Source organism: Rhincodon typus, chromosome 40, assembly GCF_021869965.1.
Source record: "Rhincodon typus isolate 14 chromosome 40, sRhiTyp1.1, whole genome shotgun sequence".
Lineage (NCBI taxonomy): Eukaryota > Metazoa > Chordata > Chondrichthyes > Orectolobiformes > Rhincodontidae > Rhincodon > Rhincodon typus.
Window position 1 is genome coordinate 11,517,329 of NC_063371.1, and position 10,551 is coordinate 11,527,879.

Sequence of the window (10,551 nt, forward strand, 5' to 3'; positions counted from 1 at the left end):
CCTATGATGTTGCTTGGCCTGCTGTGTTCATCCAGCTCTACACCTTAATACTAAATATTAAGTGTCTTCCTAACAATCAGGTATTCCCTTGTATGGCATATTCAGTTCCTTAAGCAGAAACAGGATATGGTCTTGGCACCTAAAAAGAGTCAAGGGATGGTAAATTAGGGAGAAGAGCTGGGATTAACACACAGGAGGACTGTGGGTAATGAGGTCAATGCCAAGGTGAATTGGAGACATGCACTTGAACTAGGGGAAAGAAGATGAAGACCAAATAGAATGGTAGATAGGAATTGGAGTTCCTCTGAAGAATACATCTCCCAATTAAGATAGCAGCCAGAGTGCTTTTTTTAAGGCCCATGTTGAAAGTAACAGAAAGTGCACAGAAGACTTAGTAGGAGTACCTCAATTGAGTACCTGCTATGAGGAAATACAGATAAAAAGAAAAGCTTCGAAAAAATCTCATTTTCACAAATGCAGAGAAGGCAGCGTGATTTGGCAAAAGTGTTTGGGGTACAATAAATTACATAAAAACAGACTGTTTCCAGAGGGAATATGGTCTAAAATGGTGAATATGAAGATACAAGATTGAACATGAGATTTAGGACAGGGATCAAAAAGATTTTTTTTTAAAACAGGGGTTTCTGAAGTTGTGGCATATGCATCTGGAATTCTTGATTGAAGCAGAAACTACATCAAAATTTAAGGTGAAATAGATGCTGAAAGAAAAGGGGGATCAATGGAACAAAGGAATCAAATCCAATTGGAACTACACTGAAAACAGAAGATCAATTTTCGCATGGGGGAGCAGGGCCCATTGTTCCATTTTTGTGTTGCAATTTTGTGTAATCTGGGAGCTGGGAAGTGGCACTTTGAACTGGAGCAAGAGGAGAGGTTGCAACCATGAAATAGGAAGTGAGGTGTGAAGTGAGGTATGACGGAGGTGTCTTTTTAATCCGGGGAGGGTGTGAAAGGTGGTTACTTGAGTTAATAAGGAGAGAGTGTGTGATGTGGGAGAGAGTGGTAAGGAATACTATCTCTCGTTAGGGAAGAGAATGAAGATTTGTGTACTTAAAGATGCAGAACTCTTTTAAATATTCATTGTTCTTATAAAAAAATCTAAATGTCACAAATTCTATTACAATTTTTACACTAAAAATCTATCAATTGTTAAGTCAAAATACTGTTTAAAATTACTTAGAATGCAATATGTGGGAAGGGAACACTTAAAAAGAGTATGCATAATTCAGAATTTGGCCAGAAGCTCTGACTGAAGTACTATCCATGATCAATAAACAGGATTAAAATTCCTACTGACCATTCAGTAATTAAGAAAATACAATATGAATTAAACTATACTTTCTTATCCTGCAACAAATTATCTGTTGCTGCAAGGAAAAGTTGTTGTAAAAGATAATCAAAAATATTGTATTCCTAATTGGTGCACAGAGAGTAAATTTCAAGAAATTTCGACAACAGATCAAAAAGAAAGTTCATGCTTGTTGGAAAATGGTGTAAAAATACATAAGTATTATGATGAGACGGCTTTTTTGCCAAAGGAATAATTTGTGATGTCAGTATTAATATTCCACGAAAGCAACAACTACTGTGATATGTCTCGGGTATCAGTCAATTCTTAGTGCGAACCATTCTCGCCTCCAAATCACAAGATTTTAGTCAATCCTCTCACCACTAACTGGAACATATAATCCAAGCTGCCACTTCACTTGAAATGTTCTACCTGCCCTCTCAGGTAAATATAAAAGATCCCATGGGATATGAAAGAAAAGCAGAAGAATTCTCTTGGTTTCCTGGCTAATACTTAACCTTGAACTAAAATCACAGAAGCAGATTATCATTTATCTTTCATGGTTTTGGGACATCTTGCTGTGTGCAAATTGATTGTTGCAAAAGTGTTTCCTTATCTTTGAGACATCCTGATGTCATGAATGGCATGACATAAACGCAAGTCTTGCCCTTCTCCATTGCTTCAACACTTAGTTTGGAAAACATAGTGGGAAGCTGACACCTATGAAACTCTGAAAATCAACACCTTCAAGAGGAGTGTAGAAACAAGAAGATTTTTCTATAAGCAAGGAAAATGGATTTTTTTTTTAAAATCTTGTTGACATGAGAAAATTTCAAATAATCCATGGTTAAATGGGAACTACGATAGGGAAGTTGGACCATCATCCTGGACTCATTGAAGGAAGTTGTTCAGTTGTTGCGACCTACAAATTTCCATTCCCTTGGCCTTTTCCCAAACCTGATTCTCATGTTTCTTTTTTTTCAAATGTGTATTCACTTCCCATGTACAATTTGTCAGGATTATTCTCCCATCAGTGTATCCATTTCATAACAATGATTTTTCTGATTGCTCCCTTGGTTCTTTTGCTGGTGATCAGACACATGCGCACGAGGAAGAATCTTTATGAGATGTACAGCTGAGTTTCCTGACAGATGATGTGTCCAGTCAGTGAGATATGACGGGAAGTCACCTTTTGAAGTTTTACCTTGGTCTTTCTGTAAAGACATTCTGACAAGGCAAAGATTATACAATCTCAAAAATGGTCCACATGATTTGCTTTACATAATCACGCGCATACTCTTACCCATGCTGTTTGATACTTCCCTGGAGAAATTTGGCAAGAAAGCAAACCATTGAGTACTCTTGTAAACTGGCATCTATTTCACATTTCAAAGCCAAGGACTGTGGATGCTGGAGATCCGAAATGTAAACAGCAAATGCTGCAGAAAGGTCTGGCAGCATCTGTCAAGGGAGCAAAGCATTTTTGATTCATTTGGTGGGATGCGTGTGTCGCTGGCTGGCCAGCATGTATTACCCCGTCCCTAGTTGCCCCTTGAGAAGGTGGTGGTGAGCTGCCCTCTTGAACTGCTGAAGTCCACCTGCTGTGGGTTGACCCACAATGCCATTAGGGAGGGAATTTCAGAATTCCAGTAAAACAGTTCAAGTTAAATATGACTCCTCTTCAGGGGACTGAAGCAAATTAGAAGAGTGAAGGGTTTCATGCTGTAGCAAGAGGGACAAATGGTAAAGGTTCCCCAAAACAAAAGTGAAAGGGACTACTCATGGTAGAAGAAATATAGACGGAGGAGACGATCATAGCAGGTATCTATTTATAGGCGAAAACAGGTCTGTTTTACTGAGAGCAAACCATGCAAATAAGGCACTGTTGGGGTGGAAGGAGGAAGATCCCCTTTTGCCTTTTGCTCCGGGGCATTTGTGATTTTGTTCCACTTGCTCCAACCCTACCACTTTTCTACACAGCATAAAACCTGTCATTTTTCAGGCCCTTCAAGTCCAAAAATGAGTCAGCTTCAAGTTAAGACATTGACTCTGTTTGTCTCTCCACAGATGCTGCCAGATTTGCTGAGTTTTATCCAGCACTTTCTGACCTCATTCTCTGATCACTTTAAGAAATAATACCAGAAAGAATGTTCATTTAGGTGTGCTGGGAAGGCTTAATGATCAAATGATCCGCTCTGCATTCTATTGAGCCACAAAATGGGGGAGGCAATGGCCTAGTGGTATTATCGCTGGACTGTTAATCCAGAGACCCGTATAACATTCTGGAGACCGTGGTTTGAATCCCGCCAAAGCAGATGGTGTAATTTGAAGTCAATAAAATATCTGGAATTAAGAATCTAATGATGGCTATGAATCCATTGTTGATTGTCAGGAAAAAACCATCCAGTTCACTCATGTCCTTTAGAGAAGGAAACTGCCATCCTTACCTGGTCTGGCCTACATGTGACTCCAGATCCACAGCAATGTGGTTGACTCTGAACTGCCCTCTGGTCAATTAGGAATGGGCAATAAATGCTGCCTGGCCAGCGATGCCCTCATCCTGTGAATGAATAAGAAAAAATAACGTGAGACTCATTCCTTGGCCTGCAATGGTTTTGCCGGTCTTGGTCAACATACAGTCAGGGCAATTCCATTTATCACCATATCTTCAGAAGAAATCAACCAGGATTCTGCCTGCAGGAAATCACATATGTGTTGACAGGGTCAGACTTGGGCTTGGGGTCTTTCAGGCCACAACAGCATAAGTCAACTTTGCTGAGGTGCAGAAGGTAGCCAGTGCCTATGGAACAATGATTCAACTATGGAACAGTGATATTGTAAAAGCCGGGTGTAGTGATTGGCACTAGTTGAATCTTGTTGATTGCGAGATCCTTGATTCGGGCTGTTAACCCAGGCCATTCAGGAAAGCCCCGGCTGACCAATATAACCATGGGGCTTAGAATCTCCTTAGTTCAGGCAGCTGACTCTAAGCTGACTGGCTACTGTGCACAAGTAAAATAAAGTGTGTCTTGGTGATGGACTCTGTGCAACTATTTCACCAGGAAAGAAGAAAGACTATTCACTTTTCTCGATATTATTTGGACACATGGAAGATATGTAACTTACAGCTAACATGTGATCTCTTGGACTGATTTCAATTGCCTTTTAAAAATGGGGCACCTTGTGCATAATTTATTAAGTATTCACATATGATGTTCCATCGTGGATGTGGGTTGATGGACCATCAGATCAGATTGTCTGACCATGACATGGTCAAGGTAGACCATTTACATTGCGAGATATTGGAGCCACCATGCTGTGGTCTACCATTCAATAACAGCATGTATTGTGGCACCAACACAGTAGCATTACTCTATATGCAAATCCCTCTTCAAATTCATTCACCCATTAAGTCATCTAGAAAAAAGATGCAAAAGACAAAAGCCACTGTCAGGCTTACGGTACTAGACTGGCAATACACAGGTAATAAACTCAAACTCCAAACTGTTCAACTGAATTCAATGGGTCTAGAAGGCTCTGTGGTGATGAACACTTGTGAAAACCCAAATGGTTAGATCTAAATGATGGGATTGTTAGGAAATGCTACCTTATCAATGTTGCCCAAATTCATAAAAACTAATGAAAAGAAAATGAGTGAGCTGACAAGTGGACATTTAATTTGGAAAAACCAGGAGGTTCACACAATACAGGTGTGAGGATAGGACTAACTGAATGCCCAAACTCAGTTTAATTGTCTACAGAATGCTCTTATTCCTTCCTTATTGTTTTTGAGCAACAAGAAATGAATGAATTGAAAGGATGTATGGTCACATTGGAATATTCAGAGCATAATGCAGTGAGAAAAATTACATCTGAAACAACAAGGTTCTAACATGAATAAATGCTGTAGAAATTAATCACAAAATAGGCCAGTACTGGGCTGAACTCGCTCTCCTGTGGATCTGTCAATGCATGACATTTCACCAGTGCTCTGTGGAGCTCGTAATTTAACTTCTCATTGGTGAATTCTAATTATAATGTATATTATCCATGTTTCAGGGAAATAGCCTCAGCAGACATGAACTTGCAAAACTCAGGATGACTCAGATATTTTGTGTTTCACAGTGCAAATAGAGGAGTGGACAACAAATATTGCCTAATCTGAGGTGTTAGCACAGAATTAGAAGTTTCATGTGGTGCAGGGATAGTAGACCTAAAGCTAGACTGGGATGACTGGGTTCAAGTCCCGCCTGCTTCAGTGGTTTGGAAAAAACATCTCTGAACGGGGTGATTAGAAAATGTCAACACAGAATTTCTTTGTCACAGGGAAATGATCATGATTCCAGGTCAATTTATCACCAGCTCTTCAGTGGTTAACTAGAGTCCTTGAGACAATCCAAAAGCTGGCAGCTTTGCTTCCATGTAATTAAAGAACAACTGCTCAAGAAGAAAGGCCAACACCATCTTGGCTATTCTGCCTTGCAGCCAGGGCAACATAGCCCAATAAATAGAATATGGAAAGAAGGAGGAATGTCATTACTTAGGCAGTGCTCAAAATGTGGATCTTGGAACCAGAGGAATGGTTGGGCTTTTAAATAGAAGCTAGATGAGCCTGTCCACCTTTTCTCCCATCCTTGTTTCCAAAGGTTGGGGCATGGATTTCCACTGGATCGGTGAATGCTTTTGGGTAAAGTCCTGAAGTGGTTGGCCTATGCCTTCTGTAGCAGGGCTGACCAGGTGAGTCTTTCACTCATGTGGCCTGTCATCAGCCATAATTGAGGATTTACAGACTGATAATCAAACTTTTTGGCCACATTATAAATGCACCCTGCATGGCCAAACAAGTCTTCGGTACATGGCTTACACCTGGAGTTTCTGGCCCAGTGTAGCAAATCTTCCACAGCAGTTGACATAATTTTCCAATAACTACATTGAAGTTTGCAACAGTGTTTGTCAATTTTATTCAATGATTCCAATTTGAACAAGTGAGGAGGAAAGCATTGTGAACATTCTACCACCTACCAATCCCCCCACAATAAAATCTATGATAAACAGTGCCCCAGGCCTGAGAAGTGCTAGGGCTGCGGCACCAACCAATTTTAGGTATGACTCCGCTGTGAATATTGCAGGACAAATGGTGGTCATCAAATTGACTACTTTTGTGCAAACTGGATTCTGATCGTTGTGAACGTGAGCCTGTTCATCTTAATCTGGCAGTGGCAAATTTGGGAAGGCTGGAGGTCATCAACCTTTTGTGAGCAAAAGCAAGTGCGCAGGGACGTCTCTTCTAGGTGTTGGAGCAAGGGTACAGTGGATCACAGAAGAAATCCCAGCAACTCAACTTCCTCAGCAGCTTTCTGTAGTTGTAAACATAGAACACAGAACAGTACAGCACAGGAACAGGGACTTCAATCCATCATGTCTGTAACAACCATGATGCCATTCTCAGCTAATTCCCATCTGCATGCGCACGGTCCTTATCCCTCTATTTCCTGCCTGCTCATGTGTCTGTCCAAATGCCTCTTAAACTTTGCGATCATCTCTGCTTCTACCACCTCCCCTGGCAGCATGTTCCAGACACCTACCACCCTCTGCATAGCAAACTTGCCTCGCATATCTCCTTTAAACTTGTTAAGGAATAGCATTACAGGAATCATGCTTTCCTCAACGGTACGTAAAATTTGAATGAGGGCCCCAACTGCAGACTTACAGGGCCTCCTGCTCATTTTGGGCAAAAGTGCTGGATGCCCATTCAGAGGCTTCCTGCTAATACAATCAGTTGGATGGGTCATGCATGCCTCTCTGCCAAGACCGTGTTTATCACAGGTTTTCCACATGATAAATGGACAAACTGAAGTCAAAACCCAGCCCCACCTACTCACTGTCCTGCTTTTCATGGCACCCACGGAAAATCAACACTCCAATTTTCCTTCAGTCTCGACCCAAACGTTAACTCTGATTTCTCTCCATGGATGCTGCCAGACCTGTTGGGCTTTTCCAGCAGTTTCTGTTTTTGTTTCTGATTTACAGCATCCACAGTTCTTTCTGTTTTCATTTACCCAATTTTCTTTGGTGATTATTCCCATGAGAAACTTAGTCGGGCTTCTTTATATCATAAAATGTTGCGATGCATTTAAAGTCATGTTATTGAACAAAAATAACACCAAACCAAAGAAGGAGATGGGACTAAGATAAAAGATTCGACAAAGACATGGTTTTTAAGGAGTACCAAAAATGGAAAGACAGAGGTAAAGCGACAAAGGAAGGAAATTGTAGACTTTGATTGCTGAAGGCTTGGTCACCAGTGGTGGAGTAAAGACCCCTGCAGATGGACCGAAATTGAGTTGAAGGAACTTGTTGGATACAAGCCAAGCTATTTGTTAAGCAGAAAGCAAGTCAAATTGTGAAACACCAGCAGGATGCCCATAACCTACAGGCCCAGCAGGTGATCAGTGAGCCCTCAGCAGCAGCAGAAGCAGCAGAAGATCAATAAGTTCACAAACCCAGTGAGAGGTCCATTACCGACAGAAATCAACAGAATATTTGGAACAGAAAATTCTCCCTGGAGAACTTCCATCTTCTTTAAGCTAATTACACGTGCCCAGGACCCGCAGTGAGAATGTAATCATGGAGATGCTGCTCTGTTTTAGTTAAGAGAAGCAGACAGGAGGAGGCAATTGCAACAGAAAAATCAATCAAGTTTCAAGATTCAGGCAACAAAAAATCGCACAGTTTTTACTCTCACTCTTTTATTGATCAAGAAGTTCAGATTTAGAGTCAGTACAGCTTTGTCTGAATTTGAGGCTCTTCACTGTGAAGACTCAGAAATTATAAACCATGACAACTGATCTGGCATTTTGCCATGTGTAGCAGTAGATGGCACATATCAGAAAACATGGGCACTCATCCCATCTAATGCAGAATGATGTCCTTTCTATGAAGCATCTTTATCTGATGGAGAAATAGGTGCAGGCCTTTCTGCCAAGCAAGGTTTTTGTCGCTGGTATACTCTTGTTATGACAGATGCTTTCAATTATATAGCATCTTTAACAAAGGCAAAATGGTACTAAAGGCACTTCACAACATGATTGTCAAACAAAGTTCAACAGTGAGCAACATAAGGAGACATAAGGATGGATGACCTGAAGTTGTTCAAAGAGGTAAGTTTTAAAGAATATTTTAGAGGGCAAGGGACAAAGGTATTTTGTATGAATTTGGGGGAAGAGTTCCAAAGTCTAAGGCCTTGTCATACGACCAGATCCTTGCCAAAAGTTCCCCAATTTGTGATGGTTCTAGACAGGATAGGAAATTGTTAAGCTTACAGGTGAGGACGATTGACTGGCTCTGCGTCTTTATTCACCTGCCTCCTTGGTTGGTAGTAACTAGGGTAACTTAACAATGGATCCTTGCCTTTGTGGACACCTGTCTCCCAAATCAGATGAATTCAGCACCAATTTGACCAGGCTTTCTTCAGTTAATAAAATTGTGAGTTGTTAGTTACTAAATGTGAGAAGAAATAATGATGCAACAGAGATTAGGAATAAGAAATGAGTGCAACAAAAGTTCTAAAAAGGATCAGTTTCTGAGTCAGTCGTGAAGAGTAGATAGTAGAGTATTGTGTCAATACATCATCAGTAGTCCCTTGCAGACAAGGGTGACTCTCTTCCACTTTCAGGGTGAGTCTATTGGTGGCTTTGGGGCAGGTGGAGGGTCAGGGGATAGGATGGGAGGGGCATTGGTGTGGGAACGCGCTCCTTTCGCTGTTTTTGCCTGGCTTCCATTTCTTCCCAACGGCATGCTCTACAATTTCCCGGAAACTCTTCCTCTAATTTGGATGGTGTTGGGCCAGTGATTCCCAGGTGTCTGTGAGAATGCTGCACTTCACCAGTGACACCTTGAGGATATCACTGAAGCGCTTCCTCTGTCCACCTGGGGCTCGCTTGCTGTTTTGAAGATAGGAGCAGAGCACCTACTTGGGGAGGCTTGCGTCGGTCATGTGGACAGCGTGCACAGACCATCGTCACTGATCAGGGGTGGTCAGTGTGTCAATGCTGGGGATGTTGGCCTGGTCAAGGACACTGGTATTGGTATGCCTTTCTTCCCAGCGGATTCGCAGGATCTTGTGCAGGCAGCTTTGTGGTACTGCTCCAGTGCCTTGAGGTGTCTGCTGTAGACAGCAGAACTATATAGGGAGGCAGGAACCACCACAGCTCTATAAATTGCAGCCATTATGTAGGATGTTACCAGTAACATTAACGTTGGGTAGTGAGCAGTCAGTTTTGAGATTCCTGTCTTTGTAGCTTGTCTGAAATTCTTTTGTTTTTGTTCCTACTGACAGTGGCTGACTTGGCAGCACTCAGGAGAACAGAGTGCCTTTTCTCCTTTTTTAACTAGCAATGCAGGAATGTTTTAATGTCTGTTCTTATGCTGTCACCTTCATAGAACCCAAGTCCACACACTAGTATGCCAGGCCACTAAAACACACAGGCCAGGGGTTTATAACCCCATTTTATGTATATCCCTGAAGTAAAATGCAAACATGTCTGCAGGAGATGACTTCCTGGTGTAAGGTGGTGGGGAGTGCTGGCTGGGTGGGGTGGCGCTAACCTCTCATGATCTCTTCCTTTTTGTTCTTTCTGTTGGAAGTTTCCCCGATATTGTACAATTGTGATATTCCATGGGTCCACACAGGACTCTGCCATGCAGTCAGTGAATTTACATCCATAATCATCTTCCAGTTACAACAGTCCTCTTTTATAAAAATGTGTTAGAATGAGAAAATTATTTTGATTTCTGATCCATTGTCATGACATTTTGCAGCCATGCAAAGGCACAGTTGTTACTGATGGAGTCATTAAAATCAGCGACACAGGAGGCAAGAATTGGAGGACACCAGAAAGATCAACAATTAGTTCAGATTTCCCGCTTCTTTCATCTGATAGATCCCAATGAATTCTGCATTTTTGATTTTCTTTAGCAATGTATTTCATACCCTTGTTGTACTATATGTGCACAACTGTTTCTTGAACTTTTTTTTTACCTTCAAAATCAGCAGAATCTAATCAATGAATTCCAGCTCACACATTGTTTTAAGAAATTGGCACTTTGGAGGAGAAAAACCTCCACTGAACAAGTGAGATAACAAGGTGCAGAGCTGGGTGAATAGAGCTGGGTGAACACAGCAGGCCAGGCAGCATCAGAGGAGCAGGAAAGCTGATGTTTCGGGTCTGGACCTTTCTTCA

At 41.5% G+C, this 10,551-nt stretch overlaps 1 protein-coding gene across 1 annotated transcript in view; it reads right to left on the minus strand.

Annotated features, from left to right (window-relative positions):
• Positions 1-10,551, minus strand: part of LOC109925043 (disintegrin and metalloproteinase domain-containing protein 8-like) — a 33,431-nt gene that overhangs the window by 3,595 nt on the left and 19,285 nt on the right. The window lies entirely within an intron of this gene.